Here is a 21,632-nt window from a genome sequence, read left to right on the forward strand (position 1 = left end):
TACCGTCCATGATCGGCTGAGATTGGTATTAAACACGTTTGCCACTACACATACGGGTTGCGGGATCAGCTTACGAACGGCCTATAAATGCTAAATAGTTTCCAAATATAAACATAGATGGCGTTGCATACTTAAGCACGGACCTACACTTTTAAACAGCTCAATAAATAATTATATTATTTTATGATTGTTCGAGTGATTATTGAGATTAGATAAACGATATACCTATGTCTGAATTACATGCGCAATTATAAAATCTAGGTTTTTGTAATCGTGCGCACTGCTCTCTTGGAAAGTAATGCAATTAAAAAGTGAAGGTGAATTGGAATAAATTTTATTTTTACACTTGACCAGCATAAAAAATATTATTAAAACAGAGGTCACTTCTAAACTTCAGTAAAACATTTTCATAATACAATAGGCTATAGAACAAAATGAATAAAAACCTAATTTGTACAGTATTAAGATTGCAAAAGCTAGTTTCGTCTAGACTTGAGTGAATTTCGCAAAGAATGTTATGTCTGAGGTTCAGAGACTTATCATAAGATCTTTTCAACCTATTCTGACGTTTATAACAACTCAAGTGCTGTACTGAAAACTTAAGTTATAATAATCTGTAATCTTGATTTAATTTAGAAAGTCGCTTTTTTATTTAATTTAATCATAGTTTGAAAATTAAGTATGATGCTTCTACCTTGTTTCGCAGTTAGGTATAGGTACTTGAAAATAATTTTATTGTGATTTTTATTTTTTAGAACTGATAGATTTGTATATATGTATATTATATATTAGGCAACTTGTGTTATATGCTAGACAAATATGGCTCTTCACTCGCATTTTCAATCAAAGCGTTCAATAACAATTTGCGTAGCCCTGGAACTAAAGCTGGGATGTGTGAGCAGTTCGGCTGCATTAAACTTGCTTGCTTGGAAAACAGTGGTAAAAATATTCTGTTATAATGTAAAAATTCACAAAGCCGCAAAAAAAATATAAAAATCAAATAAAACCCGAGGTTGAATTTCTACGAACATGACATAAAATGTATGTAGGTACCTATCTGTAAATTGTAAAGTTTCATAACTGTAAACTTGTATAAGATTTCGTACATCTTCTAAATAAGTTTTTAACATAACATTTACTAAATTCATCTGAAACTCGGTCCCAAAATCGTATAGTAGAAATACACAGTTAATAAAGTAATTAAACTTGAAAGGAAAAGGGATATAATCACGACTCCGTTAAGTTGGCAGCCATGGTTCCTATGGGATACCAGTAAATCTAAGTTGTGCGAGCATATCAACTTGGCAACTTGTAATTAAATGTAAGCGGGTCAAATGTTTCCACTGCCTAGCTTTATACATTTATACTTTTATCATAATACTTCTTCGTTGTATTTTTTTAATTATATTTGTTTTTCCGTGGTGTGGTTCTGTCTGTCTGTTTAATGAGTATAAGAACCTTATAAAAAGAATAGCTTCTATAGTCTAGCTGAGGTAGTATTTTTGCTACGCATTTGTCAATACCAAATTAAAAACAATTGTTGACACTGAAAGATTTTAAATAAAAAAATGGAAAAGTGTTACTTTGCCCTTCTTTTGCGTCAATACGACTAAACCGATATGGACATGGAAGTAATAATAATAATAGTTTGTATTATTACTTCCATAGATATGGATAATAGTTGACAGGTTAATTTAATATTTATTTATTTATATCTCAAGATAATATGATGGCATGTAATATGCTAGGTACTATTGTAATGTCAAAACAGACGGAGTCGCGAGTACCGCGGCTTGTATTAAATAAATAAAAAAGTAAAAAAAACAATAACTATTCAAAATGACAGCGTAAAACAAGATGGCGGCCAAATATCTCGTATGACGTCAGAAGCAATCGCTCGCGACAGCGTTGTTCCGTAATGCGACAAGCTCTAACACGCGTCATATAAACTACGAGAGTACCAAGCCGTACAGGTTGATGCATTTTTACGACAATATTTAAATTACCGAAATTACTATTTTACGAGGTTATTTTATTAGTCGATTATTGATTTTTTTTGTTGATTGAGGTCATATATTCGATATAATTAGGCGATAAAAATACGACTCTCTATATCGTAAGAAAAAATCGAGCCTATGCTTATTTATCGTGTCATTTCTTTCAAACTTTGCTCCTGAACTAAATGAAAAATATTAAGTACACATGCCGTATTTTATGAGTACCTATATCGTTTGTTTGAAAACCATAATAGGTGTAGAAATAGTAGACACTAGCTGACCCGCGCAACTTCGCTTGCGTTAAAAATTTTCCCCGTTTTTGTAACATTTTTCACTGGCACTCTGCTCCTATTGGTAGTAGCGTGATGATATATAGCCTATAACCTTCCTCGATAAATGGACTATCTAACCTTGAAAGAATTTTTCAAATCGGACCAGTAGTTCCTGAGATTAGCGCGTTCAAACAAACAAACAAACAAACAAACAATCAAACAAACAAACAAACTCTTCAGCTTTATAATATTATATATAATATATAATATATAAATATAATATATATATATTATTATAATTATAATTATAATTATATTATAAGTATAGATATTAGTATAGATTAAAAAACAGAGAGTAAAAGAGGCAAATAGGTGAATTACTCGGGTGTAAGCACCACAAAACCTGCAAAAATGTAATAACTAACCAGTGGTATATTTACATTGTAGAAACCAACACTCTTGCTTCTTTGCTTGTCGGCTTTAAGCTAAATTCAGATACACAATGTTAAATGGCACGCATTGTAACACGGGACTAGCTGGGGCTACCAATTACTACATAAATATACGAGCTCTATAATCAATCGGCTATCCAGTATTTAGCGCAAACCAGTCGTATATTACCGCCATTGGCATTTCATCATTTTACAAAATGTCGGGTTTTAGCCGAATTCATCGCGACATATTGCTGTCCAGGAATTCTGTGGCCTAATTAGTCGATTGATTGGACGCCTAGATTTTAATTACTATCCCTGAATTAGTGGGAGTGACTGAATGATAGAATTGTAGCTATATTATATACAAATCTAGTTCATGTTAATTAATTGCTTTCAATAGACACAGTCTATTGTTTATGGCTGAATAATGGCCATTTAGTTTCGACATGTTTAGAATATTATTAATTTCGATGTTGAGATTTTTAATTAATTAAAGCATAATGCCCAATTTGAAATGTAAGTTCGCACGAATAAGTTCTGTTAGATATTAATTGCGTGAACATTCTGAAATGGTTTCAACTAAATTTATATGTGAAGCTTTCAATAAATATATTGGTGCAATTTGAAAATGGTTGTCTTGTTGACATGTTAAATGTGTACCGCAGTTGTCAGGTTAGAGGTTCGAATCTTGGTTCGGGCACTGTAAAAAAAAGGAATCCTTATTTAGATTTTTTTCGTAAATTATATTTAATGCGCAGGAAAAAATGTTTTAGGCTTCGTATACTGCATTGATGAGATCTAAACCGTAATTTGGATAAAAGTGAAATTGATATTACTTTTTTTTATTATTCTTCTCACGATATTCGGAGTTTGTAAAAACGAATAAATAAGCTATAATAAGCCGTAAAAGTATTACTTACCTAATAAAAACTTTAGTAATAGAGTAATATGAAAAATTTAGCTTTAAAATTGAGAGATTTTTATAGATATGATTATAGAAACATAAAAATATGATTTCAAATTTTTACGATGCCTTAGAAATCACTTCTTTATTAACAAGTATCTGTTATGACTACTTAAAATCAATAAATATAGTAGTAAAATATAATTTTATTGAGTTTATTAGGTAAATCCTACTTTCTGGTGATATTTAAATGTTTATTTGTTTTTATTTAGGTATTTCCTTTACTCAAAGAATACTTTTATAATGTTGCAATACTTGCAATGATGAGAAATTATGGTGGTATCTTTACCAGAAGACCGTTAATAAAATAGCTAAATCCTAAATGGATAAAGGTTTGTATGATATCAAAGATCATTATGTAAATAAATATTTAATTGTAAATCTTTTTAACCAATACATAGGTATAAAACTCTTTCGTTACTAAATGACTAGCTGAAGAATCTGAATATGCTAAACTGTTTCAATTTTGCTTTCTGTAAATGTGAAAGTGCCTACCTAAATACAAATCATTTTCATGCTCGGATCCGTTTTGAGTTCCCTTTATAAATTTCTAAGAATGAATTTTTCCATAAAACAAAAGGAACTATTATGAAGCACCCTGAATATAGGGGTGATTGCTCGCGATGGCGGAGCCGCGTCGACTCGCGCCAAAATAAAATGCAATAAAACAACCGATATAAAGCAGATTCCTTCCCGCGCTCAGCCATTTTACCATATCGAATATAGAACGGATATTTTAAATAGTTCGTTTCCGAACGAACGTCTATGGTAAATTATTGAAAAAGTTTTGTAATAGCTTTATGGCAAAAGTCTAAACATTTCGTGAAACCTTATTGAATTCGTAAAAAGAGTTATTGTAAATGGTTTTTCAACAGTTGAAGGTACGATTGCTGAATTAAATTACTTTTATGTTTGATTATTGAGGTTACTTGTGATAACTTTCAGCAGTTAGTATTAATATTATTATGTACAGTCAGCTCCAAAAGTAGCTCAACAACTTAATATTTTCAAAACCTCTGTGTTACGTAACTTTAATAAATAACTGATCAATATCAGGTGGAAGGAGTTAGAATTAAACATTTCAATTGATGGCAATTATTTTTTCCATGGAATAATGTGTACACTTACACAGTATATACGGTTTCAAAAGATTGAAATATCGTATGATCAGCTACTTTTGGAGCTGACTGTACCTACTTTTGTAATTGTACATAATATATCGACATGTGTTTTGAAATAGGTAGCTACTTATATCTAGTAAATATAAAGAAAAGTCGAGACGTTACACAACATCAATAAATTTCAACATAATTTTCCTAGTATGAAAAATACCCTGTGTTTCACTATAAACAATAACAAAATATTAAGGAAAGCTAAACTTCAACACATATTAGTAAACCTATATCTAACCGTCAATAAAATAAAACTATAAACTATAAATCAAAACGAAAAATCATGTAAGAACTAAAAAGTTCCTATACATCCAATGCTGCCAACATAACTGAGCAGAATCATAGAGAGCGCGCGACGATTTCACCGATCATTAAAAGTTTTATTTATCAAACAAGTGCGGGCTTGGCGTCGTGGTGGCGGTGTCTATCGAACCACCCCTCCTTAGGAACATCGCCAAAGTTGCGCGGAGATACACAGATATTAGGGGAGTGGAAACGACGAGTTCGGAATATTTGTGTGGTAGTTTTTTACTGCGTTGTATGGACAGACACTTGAATAAAAAAGTTGTACAGTTATACAACTGTTTCTAGGTATAGAATTTGATACATATCCCATTTAAAATTGTATGTGGTATTTGAATGGTTGCGGATACCCCGGAGATCTGTATAAATGTAGATTACCAGATTTCAGTAGTGTTCATAATAAATCTACAATCTACGAGTATTAATATTCCTATGTATAACTTCTTAACGATACAATAATAATATAATGATAATTATAACATTCAGTACTACAATAAACTTGTCAGAGAAACTATTATGATGGAATATTATATACAATATTCTCTATCAAGAATATATAAGAGCACATCCAGCAAACTTTATAATGTTTACACAACGTAAGCACAAGCAAAATGCGTACGATACGCCACTTATTGCTCCCAGAAATTGGTCAGGCGCTGGCTACCGACTTAAGTGATTGGAACGAACGCGTCGACTTCTGAACGAATGGCGAACGATTTATCCTCATGTTATGAACTCTGGCAAGTTTTTAACGCGATTTATTGGAAAACGGGTTGGCTAAATTAAGTTTGTGAAGTTTAGATGATGTTGAAAATGTGTAATGGATTCTGTTGGTTAAATGAGTGGTGTTTTGCTTCGTGAGTGAAACTAGTCGATCAAATTTGTTTAGTCTGATATTTTATAAACCGATTCGTTATACCAATATGTGCTCCATACGCTGTAATGGTTGGAAAATTGTAAATTATTGTAATAATGTCAATATATTGGTTTATATGTGTATGTTATATAATATGTTATTTGAAAGGACGCTGCAATAGGCTCACTATTGTAGCATTTCCTTAGCCTTATAGCTACTTAAAAAAAGTTAACTTATCTAGCCATTACTTACTCACTCAAGTGAAATAGGTCCTTAAGTTTAATACATAGTATTAACTAAATGGCTACCTGTTATTCAAAATATACGCACATTATTCCCAAACACTTTCCCATTAATAATATTAAGATAGGTAGATATAATGTAGGTAAATCGTTACGCTCTATTACTTGCGGGTCGATCAGAATCCCAACGACAAGGGCTGCCAACATAATCGCGTGGTGTCATGTTTTCCCGCCAACGGTTGACAGGACAATTTGTTTAGGAATTTAGGACATGAACGGGAGACGTGTTTACAAATGATAATAAAAACAACGTCTGTATTTCCTTAAAGGGTAAAGTAGATGGGATGAAAAGTTTGTATTAATAAACTATAGTTTTCTTTAAGATAAAACGTGTCTAATCAACAATCACTAATTAGTATATTAACATTTTTTCATAAAGCTTTTCACGTTTATGCCACTTGGGCGAAAGGTGAGGACAATATTAATAAAAAAATCTTTACTTTACCCGAGATTGAACTACATTCACGCGATTGCTAATCGATCGAGTGTTGCTTTGATTCAAAATACCTAGTTCTTGTGGTGTCCTCTAGAAGTGCTGATGAAATTTTCATACATTTTTTAGATAGTTAGTCTGTTGTCGATGGTTGATATTGATATAAAATTGCATTACGGTACGCTCAAAGTTATATTTCAGTATTCGTAAGCAATAAACATACTTAAGTATGTGAAAGTTTAAACCATCAAAACTGAATTATTTCTGTCATTTTACGCTAGTTTACTAAAGCCCTTCTCCCATTACGATACGCCCGCGCGACTCTAGTCTCGGAGACTAGTCGCCACGAAGTATCTCACATACATTTGTATGGAGACTACCAGTATCGTAATGTGAGAGTCTCCATACAAATGTATGTGAGATACTTCGTGGCGACTAGTCTCCGAGACTAGAGTCGCGCGGGCGTATCGTAATGGGAGAAGGGCTTAACACTAAATTCACGGTCATAGACTATAATCTGTTAATGCCTTCAATAAAACAATATTATAAAGTTGGCAGCCCTGCCACAGAGCGCGGGTCCCCCGTCGTCAATGAGGTGTGTTGATAGCGTGACACTGTTACTGATTATAGTTGGTATTATCATCTCTATATATCTGTTTATATACTTACTTGTATCATACAAGTCAAGGGGGACTTTGTGAACGCGATATGGATTAAAACTATGCCAATGATTCGAAGATTTTCTGAGTTCTAGACATGGTTTCCACTTTTTGATGCATATATAATTTCAGATGGAAATTCGTCAGTTTAATCGTTTTAAAGATAATTCCCGCACTAAGAATTGCTCTTGTGTCGCGGGGACTTTTACAAACATACAAACAACGGACACAAAGTACAACCAGACCCGAAACAACTATTTGTGGATGCACAAATAATTGTTCCGTGTGGGAATCGAACCCACGGCGCAATAGTAGCGGCGTGGCGACCTTAACCACTGCGCAGGCAGTCTTAATGTATGTTTGTTACTTTTACGTGCAAAAAAAAACTGTACAGATAGTACCTAATATGGGTAAAAATTTGTACAAGATAGTTTTTGACCCGGATTAACACGTAGGATACTTTCTACCTAGGAAAAACACGCGGACAAAATCGCGTGCATAAGCTAGTAAGTAAATAAAGCGGTGGATGTAATTTTCACCCGACAATAACGCCTTAGCAGCACTTGTGAAACCTAGCGAAAAAAATAATCTGGATAATCTTATTACTAAGTATAATAATCCTGTGCTAATGAAGCGAGCAATGTCGGCCTTTATTAAATAACTTCCTTGATAAAGAATATAAGAATGTATGAAAGTCGTTGTTCTACTTTTGGGTTCTAGACTGTTTTGTAAAAGGGTTAGGTTTTAGTCTACCACGATAGCTAGTGTTAGCCTTTTGCATTCTTTTAAGGATTGCATAACTTGCATATTTTTGGTATGACGGCAAAACATTTATTTACCAATATATGTATCTAAATGAGTATGTCTTTGGAAGCGTACTCATAAGAGTATGCTTATCAATTATTTGGTTACCATAGTACATAAAAGTACTCTGCGTAGATACTGTAGGTAATGATCCTGTGTGAGTTGTCCAAAAATATTTATATTAAAAATATTCTTCGAGAAAAAAAAACACTATATTTTATGTGATGTTTATTTTTATTGCATTTTTTAATTCGATCTTCGCTCCATACCTAAGATTGTCATTGACATCTTAGCATCACTGCACAAAAAAGAGTAGCAACATTAGTCGCAAATCTCGTATTATCTGAAGTGAAATAGGATGTTTATCACAGCTTGCAGTTCTATTTGTTAAGTAACATGATATTTTACTAACAACATTTCCTGTTGCAAGGAATCCATTTGTAATGGAAGATATTTCTCCTTATTTAAGCCATTTAGGTACTCAGTTCCCTTTATTATCTGACTACAAAGAGGAAGGAATTGTATATAAGGTATCTTTTCTTTGATTAATTGTACTTTTCTTTTAAAAATCGTCTTCGGCATGCTGGGCATCTCCGTTACACCGTAAAGAGGATGACATAACATAGTTCACGTTCCATAGTACATACCTAAGATCCTCTCTATTCCCATTAGATAATCGGGTCAATCTTTATAGTCTTATTTCTCCGCTTCACTCCATCCGTAACCTAACCTAATGCTAGTATGTATTGTGGAGATCACTTTGTTAATGAAATTGAATGTATAGAACAGTTATTTAAACTGCATACATACACAAAATCACGCCTTCTTCTTAAAGGCAGAGAACAGAGAACGATACGACACTTGATACGACCCTCAAAGACTTGACTTAACCTTTTTAGAAAAAAGGCACGTTATCCCTGAGTAATATAAAATGCTTTTTTCAAATTTCTATACATATAACTATCTAGATATATCCTTTCTAAAATGGCAGTATAATACACATTCTCTAACCAGCAAAATTTACTAAAAAAAAGCCAAGCCATAAATTGTTGTGTGACACGTATCGAAAAGTCAATTTCGTTTTACGCGAGAACATTTCCAAAAATAGCCGTAAAACTGTTGAGTGCTTGTACAGACAGTTTGTTGAAGTCTCTACATGTTAGTTTTATAGAACTACAACTTACTAGAGAGTCAGTGCATAAATAAATTTAACCTATTAATGTCCCACTGCTGGGCAAGTCTTATCCCTTAATGAGGGGTTAGACCTTGAGTCCACCACGCTGGCCAAGTGCGGGTTGGTTTTGCATGCCTCCAAGAACTGTTCTTAAGAACTCTCAGGCATGCAAGGTTGCATCACGATGTTTTCATTCACTGTTGGAACAAGTGACAATTATTTTTACACACATAACTTCGAAAAGTCTTTCATGTGTTGTCTCGGGTTCGAACCATCGACCACTTAACTAGATAATAATTGTCAATTCTTTACATTTCCAAAACAAAGTAGCTGTATCAAATAGGCTACCGTCAGCTGCATAGGCCGACAGGTCAGTGATGTTTTAGGGACCCGGAGTATCCGATTGGAGGTACCGCGTCCTGGCCACCGCATGGTGACCGCTGAAGGAACACCGTCAGGTTTTTGCTCGGTATGCCCAAGTTAGCCGGAACGCCTTGCTGGCGGGAGAGCCCGACAGATCCCCGCTTTCCTCCCTGGGGCGGGACATGCAGTAATGCATAATGACGCAAAAAAAAAGGTCAGTGATGTTTAAAATTCTAACTTTTGTATCCGTTGAGTCCCTCCCCTAGCTGCAAATCTTGCACACAAGGCTCTCTATTTAGTTGTTAGACTATAGGATTACATTGCAACTAAGTCTAGTTTATGCCTAGTATTTTGTTTCGTGTCACTTTGTTTGATGATGGCGGCAAAATGTAAGAGATACAAACATTTGAATTGGGATTAAAGTAAGACTTTGTGCAAGATTTAAGCGTAACGCCTCACTGTAACCCATTTTATGCAAATAAATGATTATTGATTATTATTTCAAAACCACGTCTACATTGGTACATAAAATACAGTAGTATTTTTTTGGAACAGGTCCTAAAATCATCTCTTGCTAAAATCTTCACAAACTTCTAAGGTTGTATTGATACATTTCTAGTTACAAACGAGGTCAGCTTCGTGAGAAAAAACAAAGAAAATATATTATATTGAAGTGACCATTGCTCTTTTAGGGATAGGACTTAGTACTGATGTTAGTGAAAAAGTATATCTGATATATGATTGTTTGAATGCTGTGAAAGATCTCCGGTTATAAGCAGAATGGGTTACAGCTTGGAGACCACCGCAATGGAAAAGAAAGTGTCATTGCAATTCTTCAGGAACTGTTAGATCAGTTAGTATTAGTTATACAGTATAGTATATGTATATAGTTAGAGTTAGGTGACATACATTTCAATATTAACTGCTTGGATACGTAGTCAGCGACGCCGCCATGGCGTCCTAGTGAGGCAGGGCTCTCAAGGAGATTTCATGGTGCGATATTTTAGTCATTACTCTTGGGTCAAGGTCGAAACAAACAAATGTATAAAGGAAATACAAAATTATAGTTATTTGTATTAATTGTGAAACATAGTCCAAAATAAATACAAACACAAAATAACGAGGTGACAGCCGTATTAATTAGAATTGTAGTCACAGTCGCCGCAGCACATGCGATGTTAAAATACAGCCAAGTTTAAAATAAAACATTTACTAGCTGAACCCTGTGGTTCTTGCGTAATCTCTCATCCCCTACACCTTTGATCTACCTCCTTGCTAAATTTTATTGATAGTGGTTCGAAATTATAATTGTGTATAAGCGTAACATACAGACACACAAAGATATTCGTATGGATAACGTCATGGTTGTTGATACCCAAAAGTGTAGGCAAAGTAGTGTATGAAATACGCAAACGTTTTGCCATTTACTAGTTAGTTAAGTAATAGGGGTAACTAATTGCTATGGGCACGTTAGCCCGGGCTGCTAATGAAAATATTCTAGAGCTCTCTCTTTCTTTCGGACTATTCGCCCCATATACTCTCCCTTCACTTCGCCCTATCCTTGATGTCGTCTTCCTCAACACGCCTTCTATCGCAACATACTGTCCACATGGTCTTTAGTCTCCGTCTTGGTGAATCAAGAATAATATATAAAGCGAATTGGACAAATCCGGGAAGCGAAACTGGTACCTCATGTTTAATTTATAATAGAATACGGGAGTTAACGCGAACACGCATTTTACCTTAAAATGCCTAACGTTTCGGCGCAGGTTGCACTCGCCGTGGTCGCAGGCTGACTTTACCTGAAGTTATGGTACCTCATGATCAGCAGTCACACACACTACTATTCACCACAAAAAGCAGTCAGAATAAGCCAAGTTCTTAAAGTTGAAAGTAACTCGCTGAAAGATTTGGACTCCAAAGTGATGTTAAGTTCGCTCGACTTAGTTTGAAGCCTTTGACTTGACAAGTTTTAACTACGTTCTGATTTAAATGACTCAGGAAATCGATTACGACTTCATTTGAGCTGCGTACATTTTTAATGGACGTTTTTGGTAGTATTAGCTTTTATTTGATTGCCAATTGGTAACGATGTATATGATTTTAGCTGTCAACTTTTGCATCTAAAAGTATCTATTCAAGGTAAACCAGAGAAGTTATTTTTGATCAAGCAATTTGAAAATAAATCTCAGAAATTGCCCTGAGTTAGGAAGTTTAGGTGCCGTGTCAGTTATCTGTTTAGGTTATGAGAGTGTGAAAGTCATCCATCGTTGGCCAGTTCCAGTAAAATTGGCCGCCGTTGCCTGCTACCGGATAGGAAGATATTATTAGAAGTTGCACCAACCATCGTAGATAGAATTTCCCAAATCATGTAATGTAACTTGGCCCTTCCACTACCGAGTGCACATCTTGATTTAACCGTGCCACTACAGATAATTAAATATAGAAACACCCATGTTTCTTTATTTTATTTTATTTATTTCAGACTAAGTTGTCCATAGAGTGTTAGTAGTACAATGAATCTTAATAACTATGTTAGTAAATATAATAATAACAAGTGGAAATAGAGTATAATAATTATCCTACATGTGGGCAATACTTTCAGATAGGTATCTGTATTTTATGTTCAGCAATGACATGGTTTTGCCCGAAGAGCTTTGGTAGTCGAGTTTTGGTAGATGAAATTTCCCAAATCATGTAATGTAACTTGGCTCTCCCACAGCCGAGTGTTCGCCCGAGGTAGCTAACCTCAACATTCATTAGGTATGTTTTTACCGCACGTAATTAAAATTGTTTTCACACTGTTACAACTTCCACTGGCGATGTTTTTTGTTTCGCGTCCAACTGGATACGCAACTAAGCTTAGGTTTTAGCTAACCGTATTATTTTTTAGAATGTTTTAGAGTTAGAATTTTTTAAATAAATATTGTCTTTAATTTTACGCGTGTTTTCCGCGAAATACATTGTTTTTTTAATCATTTTACCTTGTTTGGTTGGTAGCCTTGATAATGATGGCTGTTTCCGAAAACTACTGATGCTAAGAGAGGATTTATTTAATAACATATTATTATTATAAAAAAACTAAACTGGTACGTATGCCGTTTTATTTGGCTGGATGTACCTAATTATTGGTATTATCTATACTCATATTGCAATGTTAACTAATAATAAAAGAAAATTATCTATACTAATATTACGAAATTGTAGAGTTTGTTTGTTTGTTTGAACTACTAGTATGATTTTTTTTTTGTGTTGAATAGTCTATTTAATAAGGAATCCTATTCGATATATAACATCACGCTATGCCTAATAGAAGTGGAACAGTAACTAGAAAACTAAAGTCCACGCGAACGCATTTGCGGCTCCTCATACACTATACATACTAACAAAGCTAAGTAATATAATATTATCCTTTCAATAACTCATAATGAGTGGGCTCTCCGAAATAACTTGAAGCGTGATGACTAGCAGACCTTCCGGAGATGAACACTCATTTATAATGTCCGATGTATCACAGATATATTAGTTAGATGTTGATTGATTTGTGACTTGACTATCAGTAATTATTGTATTTGTAAATCGTTTTGATAGTGTAGTTTACGACACAAATAACTGTTAAATTATTTAATGTAATAACTGTAATATCTATACTAATCTATACTAATATTATAAAGCTGAAGAGTTTGTTTGTTTGTTTGTATGTTTGAATGCGCTAATCTCAGAAACTACTGATCCGATTTGAAAAATTCTTTCAGTGTTAGATAGCCCATTTATCGAGGAAGGTTATAGGCTGTATATCATCATGCTACGGCTAGTAGGAGCAGAGTTCCGGTAAAAAATGTTACAAAAACGGGGAAAAAGTTGACCCATTCTCTCTTATGTGACGCAAGCGAAGTTGCGCGGGTCAGCTAGTTATTTAATATTGTTGCAAGATTAACAACTAGGTTTTCGATAGATTTTAACTTCAATGAAGAATTTTAAAAAATGTTCAATTATGTTCTTCTTCAACCCGCACTTGGCCAGCGTGGTGGACTCAAGGCCTAACCCCTCCCCCTCGTTTGGGAGGAGACCCTTGCCCTGCAGTGGGACAGATATGGGTTATTAAAAAAAAAAAATGTAGTTCTTTGTCTATGGAATAGACTATCTGATAGTCGTTGTTCACTACGTTTAACCATACTTGAACCAAAAAGTCATAAATACTGTGGCTATAGTATCTATAATGGGTGCCTCTTTGGCTAAACACGTTAATGCTTGAATTATTTGTCATTAAAATGTTTTCGGACTTTTCATGACAAATACGAGAATGATCTAATTCATAACTTCAAATCGTCCTTTCACGTTATACACAAATTTACACGCAACTGACGCAACCCCTTTGTCCTCTAAGTCAAATTATTCAAAAAAAGACCATAAATTAACATCCTTTATACCCTTACGTATACTCAATTAAAAAATTGCAGAATTGTACAAGCCAGAGACAAAAGAAAACGTAAAGATTGCCATCATTAAAAAAGAGAAGGGTCCGATATATTTTTAAGGCAAATTAATTCTTTGGACCCCTTTAAGTTGTTTTTGGGTTGGGTTCTCTGTGTCGGACGGTATTTTTTTTAAAGAACGACGGTAACGGATCTGCCGGTGCTAAGTGTGCCGTATTGTCTTATTGGGCTTACCGATAGGGATGGGACTATCGATTTTTGAAATAGTCGATAGATGTGAAGGTGTATTTTTCTGGTTGTTTTTGGGTTGAACTGTGTTAAAATTATATATTTCTGGAGATAAGTGTTAACTGATTTATAAAAAAAATGATTGGATTTACGTTTAAAATAGGTACTGTTGATTTACTAGCCGACGTACAACACTGTCGTTACGATAGTTTTGAGTCTTTCTTCTTCTAATAATAGCTTAGTTTTAGATAACACACTTAGCAGGCCGTAATTTTACGGATTAAAAGGCAGCTAGCAAGAATATTTGAAAATCTTTTCAAAACTTTTTTTTTTGACGTAGCACAGACTTTAATTATTCCAAGTTACAGCAATAAAAGTCACGAATTCAAGTCCTAATTATAGTACATAAAGCTAAATTAAAACTAATAATTCTATATTATGTTGAGAAAATTAAATGCTCAACTTTAAGAAACAATTGATCCCTGCAGAGCACTTAACAATTGTTTGGTAACTTTAACTTGTACTAGGTATAAATATTAATATGATTTTGTAACTAAGGTTTCAAGTTAATGTATGAAGGCGAGAACGGTTTAAGTTTTGAACATTTTACCACTTTATTACTGTGGATTTGCTGTTCATTCTTGAAAGAGCATTGTTCGTTATATTACCTAAATTAGTTACTATGAATTAATAGACTGTCTCAAAGATTATTTCAGTTTATATTATTTATTTTGTAGAACAAGTGAAGTAAATGATAATTTCGATAAAAAATAAGGTGATGTATATAGGTCTTCCCTCAGTATCAGCCATTTTTGAATTGGTAAATAACATACAACTAAATTATCAAATTGTAATAAGCAATTATAATAAGGGCCCGTGAGGCATAAAGGTGCTCAAAAATAAATATATTTTTATTCAGCAACGTTCGTATTAAGCAAAAACAGATTTTACCTAATCCTTTAGTTTCACACCGTAATTAATGAAAATTTCCTCTAACACTTTACTACACAACTATTCATCCCACCGTCCCAAATATTCGATAGCCAATAAATATTAATTTATCGACACCTCGCCCACCCTACGGAAGATTCCTCATAAATAAAATATAGGTCGTCAGGTGTGTATTCCCACGTAAGCGAGGTCCACAGACGGGTGACGACGCCACGATCGATACTTGCACCGAATTTAACATTTATATTTTTAGATTTCCGTACTGGACCGCATCGTCGCCGCGATTTTTGGCCTACACTTGATGCTGATTTATAAGCTGTTCGTGTTATAATTTGTTGATAGATTCCAGGCTGATTGAGAATAAATTGGTAACTGTTGCTTTTTAGTTTATTACGAAAATAAATGGGTGGTTTGTATTATGTTTTTTTTTTCTTGTGTTGATCTTGTAAATTTGACTTAGGACGTTATCCCTTTCTTATTCCTAGAGACCTACACTGAGCAATAGATTAGTGATTGGTAAATTATAGAGAACGGAGGTGTAGTAATATCGCATTCGATTTTGATTATAGCGCTATTTTTATATCATGGTTAGCGGTTAGCGCACAGACATCCATATAATTCCATGTAAAATTCGAAACTCAGTATGTCTGCTACGCTTTCCCTACTAAACCACAGAACCGATTTTGATAAAATGATGCATGTCATGTCACAAAATCGATCTCGAAGCAGCAGAAATAGGCGTTAATTAAAACTTAGACAGCAATTATATTAGGTGCTACTATTTTTAGAACATTAAATTAAAAAAGGTCTACGGAAAGTGTGGTCGAAAATGGGTTCTAGCGTAGTACTAGATCCCATTTTCAAACACTTTTTCCGTCGTACAAAAGTACAATACTACCCAATTTGACACCAAAAAATCCCTTACAGAGAACTATCAAATAATAGATTCCCGTTTTATAAGCTTTGTCCCGAGATTGAATAACGGTAGGCTAGTATAGAATGGTCTTTGTTACCAGCCAGTTATTAATCGCTAAATATATTACAGTTTATTTCACTTGAACTTGTTTGTAAGGGAATAGTTGGTAGTAATCTAATTGTTAGAATTAAACAAATAAAAACTGTTAAAGTGTTAGATCGACTTACTATTTAATTCTTCCTTAGCGGCTCAATAATAGAATTTGACATTTAAAACGTACTGCAAAGATAGTTCTCACGAAGTCCGCTAGAGGCGCTAATCAGATTTTCATACAATATTTCTCGATAGCTAGCCATTTGTCAAAAGTCGATAGAAGACAGAAGTAGAGAATCGCGCTACAGGTCTTCTCTCGGAAGGTGTGAATCTTGAATGACAGTATTCATGAAAATAAAGTTGTACTTAATTTGTGGATGGGAATAAAGGGGATCGGTCCGTTCCCAACTAGTTCTGGATTGCCGTGAAACGAGTTTCCAGCGCCTAAGTTGTGTCTTCGTTTTAGAAATTTTAATTATTTCTCATATCCAAACTCATGTCTTCGGCGTGCCAATTACTTTTCAACTCTGGACTATCAGTGACTTTCGGCATATATATAGTTATAGTCAGCCCTCACTACTATGTCATCCAATACTTCATTATCTATCTCGTATATTCTCCGCGGCATAGAAATTCTTAGTGAGAAAATAAATGATTTACTAAATAAAAACATTTCTAGTGATACACTAATTATTTCTTAGAAATTGAACCTACGTTAAACGTCGCAATAAATTGGCGTAACGACATTTTTTTGGCGTCGAATATTGTCTCTTATTTACTATAGAAACTGAAGGACATATAGCGTGGACTGGTTGGTTAAGGAATATAGGTACACTAGCTGACCGATACGTTGTTTTGCCATAAAAATTAAATAAAAAACATTGTCCAGCGGACAAAATTGTGAATCTAAACCATTCTCAGATCCCCTTGAACACACACAAAAAAATTCATCAAAATCGGTCCAGTCGTTTAAGAGAAGTTCAGTGACATACACACTTACAGAAGAATTATATATATAAAGTAGATAAAGTAGATTAGTGTTTACTTCTTTAGCAGTATTTAAGGCGCACCAACGACTTAAGAATCTCAGTTTTATCGTATAAAATAACAATTATTGCAACACAATCTCGCTAATGGGTTATTCACAAACCATGCAAAAGAATACAGTTGCTGTAATTTTATCTAGTAAATCAAGTCAATCCGTAAAGCATCTTTATCAAGAAGTCAAAAAAGCTAGTTACAAAAATACTTAAAAAAATAGAACTGTCCTAGTAACGATAAATAAAATAAAATAAATAAATTTAACCCATCACTGTCCCACTGCTGGGCAAGGGTCTCCTCCCGTAATGAGGGAGGGTTTAGGCCTTGAGTCTACCACGCTGGCCAAGTGCGGGTTGGGGACTTTGCATGCCCTCAATAAATATATTAAACAAATTTTAGGCATGCAAGGTTTCCTCACGATGTTTTCCTTCACCGTTGGAGCAAGTGATAATTATTTCTAATACACATATAATTTCGAAAACTCATTGGTGTGTTGCCTCGGGTTCGAACCTGCGACCACTTGCGTGGGGGGTGTCAACTTATACCACTCGGCTATAACGATAAAGAAAAAAAAGATCTTTTTAAAGCTAGTGAAAATCAGTTCCCAGACGACAGAGTACTAGGTACTAGATGAACATACATAAAAAAAACATTGGTATATAGGTAGTACCTCCTTTTAGAACGTTAACGATTTTCTATTCCACTGCTGGGCACGTGTCTCTATGTAAGTTGGTCTATCAGGTCAAGTAATGGTCAGACGTGACAAACATTTACAAATACTAAAATTAATTAATATCCACGAGTTGTGTAATTCCCAGAATAAAATATTTGCATATTTGATTAGTTAAATTAAATATTTGGTTACGAAACTATAACGGTTGGTAGTCCTGAATATTTATTCGTAATAAACCGTTCATAATGAATTTATGAATAACCTACGTGTTGTTTAATGCTCATTTCGTATTTTATGGCTTTTATTATTTGGTTTAATATATTATCTTACATATCGTTAAATTAACGATCTTTGATTTTGTTTTGATAGATTTTTTAAGATGGCGACTGAGGTGTCATCATCATTTATTTTAAGGTATAAACTTCTGCTTGCAATTTGGTCTATATTGAAAGATTTTTTCCGAAAAAAGGTATCTCATGCTACATTAATAACTATGTTCATTTTACATCAAAGTATCAGTAGTTTTTGTTTCCAAGTGCACCATCACAATACAAGCGCAAAAGATGCTTATAATAATGTAATAGGACTAGAAAGTAAGATATATTAAGTAGCTTAGTGGATATCAACGGGATCTTGTATCACTTACAATGCATTTTGATGTAATATCCATGTATTTAAATTAATATCGTCACAAAGACAACGATACTCAGCGAATTATTTATACAAAATCTTAGTGCAGTGACAAATGCAAATTCCCGCGCGATTCACTATAAAGTTGGCAGCATTGGAGTAGAGTTGTAGCTAATTGTATTAGTGTTTCAAGTAACTCACTAACTGGGTAGGGCAACAAGTTGATGTGTGCATTGTGACAATTAATTGAAGGTATTGTATTAGCTATTTTGCTTCCTATATTACGATCCTCTACAGTCGGTACTTGGTACTGTTGAGTATCGAAAGTCCGACATTTAAAATGTACTGCTTAAATTGTATTTTTTTTAATTAAAAAAAACTACTCCCGCTCTAAGAATTGCTCTTGTGACGCGGGGACTTTTACAAACGTATAAACACCGGACGCAAAGTACAATCAGACCCGAAACGATTATTTGTGGATCGCACAAGTATTGTCCCGTGTGGGAATCGAACCCACGACATCCCGACGCAATGGTAGCGGCGTGGCGACCTTAACCACTGCGCCACGGAGGCAGTCAATTTTGATGAACGCGAACACGCATATTATTTTGGAATCCTGACGTTGCGGCGCAGACAACATTCGCCATTGCCGTGGTGGTTAAAACTATGAATCTACCCATTATGATATAGTTATGTTTATTTTATTATGAGTAATTTCATGCATACAAACTGTCCGTCTAACTAAGTATAAAGTGATTTTCTTGTCTGTCTGTTGCTCATGCCTACAGCTATTATATTTAAACAGTTCAGTATAATCCAGGCTTACCTAGCGTCGGTCTAATCTAATGCCAGCTAGCTTAATCGCGTTTGGACGCCGTGCTAATATTATAACTGAGTTTACAACATGTGTGAGAGAATTCCGGCGTGGAATATTATTGTTGTAGAATTACTTTTTAGTTAAATAGTTGTAAATTAGAGGAAATATTTATGTTTTCGATAGATTTTGTGCAAATGCTGTCATTAAAAACGTATATCAGTTATAGCAGATATACGTTTCTAAGTATGCGAGTCCCTCGCAAGTGGTCGACGGTTCGAACCCGAGGCAACAGCTACATCGATGACTTTTCGAAGTTATGTGTGTACCGGAATTAATTAACATGTTAATACGATAAAAGTAAACTTCGTGATGAATCCTGCATGCCTAAAAGTTCTTTAGAACGTCATATTTTGATGGACTCCGATCCTCACATGGCTAGTGTGCGGACTCTACCTGATTCGGGAGGAGACTCTTGCCCAGCATCGGGACGGGCACGGGATAAAATATATTTGTTAACGTGCTATACCACCTATAATACAATTTACACTTTTGCCAAATTTTAAAATTGCTTGGCACACATGAGTAAGAAACAATCACTTATCGTACCATATAATAAGTGCTAACAAATAATCGATAACATTACTCCACTAAAAAGCTACTCGCAGCCTTACAAGTAAAGTAACTTCCAAAAAGAATACAAATAAATCCTTTTTAGAATGTTTGTGTACAAAAAACTTGCTATCATTTCTTAGGTTGGTAGTCGTAAATTCTTCGCGAGGATTTGGCACTGACAACTAAACAATACAGCCTAATACGTCCACATGACAAATGTACTTGTATTGCAGGGTCTCCAAGTCTGGAGTCCTTTTTATAATGGTTATTAAGTAGTTAAGTGCAGTCGCCAGTATATAAAGACACAAATGTGTGGTTACGAATTAAACGGAGTTTGGATTATTTCCAAATAGAAAATGTTTTATGTTAAACGCAAGTTTTTTTTTAAACGGCTTATTATTAAGTATACTCATGGCTAAGTAACAAAAACCGCGTGGATAATCTCTCAAGTAAAGCAATGCTTGCCGAGGTTGGTCTATGGATGGACGATCATCAGTTCCTCCGAGTTTCGGAAGGCACCTTAAATCGTGGGTCCCGGCTAACATTTTCAAAGATCTTTGACAGTTGTTACCAGAAGTCAGAAGCTTGAAAGTCTGGCCGAGGGGTATCGTAACTAGATAACTGTGTTGTGGAGGTCCGATAGGCAGTCGGTCTATGTAAGACACTGGTATGCAGCTGCATGCGGTGAGACTGGAAGTCGACTCCAACATAGTTGGAAGAAAGGCTAGGCCGATCTTAACATTTAGTATCATTAATTTAAAAATACAATTCCATAATTAATCCTCCTTCGTGGGCGTAGATGAATTAATCAATTGTCATTCAGAAGACTTCCCGTTAATTTCCTTACTGACATTTTAATTTCTATTTTAAGTCTTATTTCACACTTGAATAAACAAAACACCCACACTGTCTTGAGATTATCGAGAAACTATTTGTTTTTCTTGACCTTTTTGTTAATCCCTGGATGATACGATTCTCTGTATACGTGGGTATTGGACATGTCCGCCATTACAAAGAATTACGAATGACACCTAAAGAGGTCAGAAAAATTAATCTCCTTGTCTAGATTATCCATAATTGATTGAATACAGTGTAGATTTACTTCGGTACTTAACAAATGAATTAATAAATAATTCGTTATTACCAAAAAAGTACGCCCATTGGCACTTTGACATACTTTCCATTGACAATCAATCAAGGATTTTAAAAATCGATTCACACTAATCCCGCGTAGGTGTTCCAATTTGAAATTGACAATCTAATAAAAAAAGTTATACGTGACATGGATATTTTCGAACGAATGATTAAATCAAAAAAGAAATGGAAGTCTCGTAGTAAATAATGGAGGGAAGAGATCGCGGTGTAATATTTTTTTTCGGTTTAATCCGGGCCTGGCTCGTTCCAAACAATTAAAGCTAGCCGCTTAAATCCCGGACAAGTTGATGTATGGTGTGCAAGCAAATCTTTGACGTTATGTAAGAATGTAGCTCATTGTTTTAGAG

This window comes from Anticarsia gemmatalis, chromosome 23 (assembly GCF_050436995.1).
Source record: "Anticarsia gemmatalis isolate Benzon Research Colony breed Stoneville strain chromosome 23, ilAntGemm2 primary, whole genome shotgun sequence".
Taxonomy (NCBI): Eukaryota; Metazoa; Arthropoda; class Insecta; order Lepidoptera; family Erebidae; genus Anticarsia; species Anticarsia gemmatalis.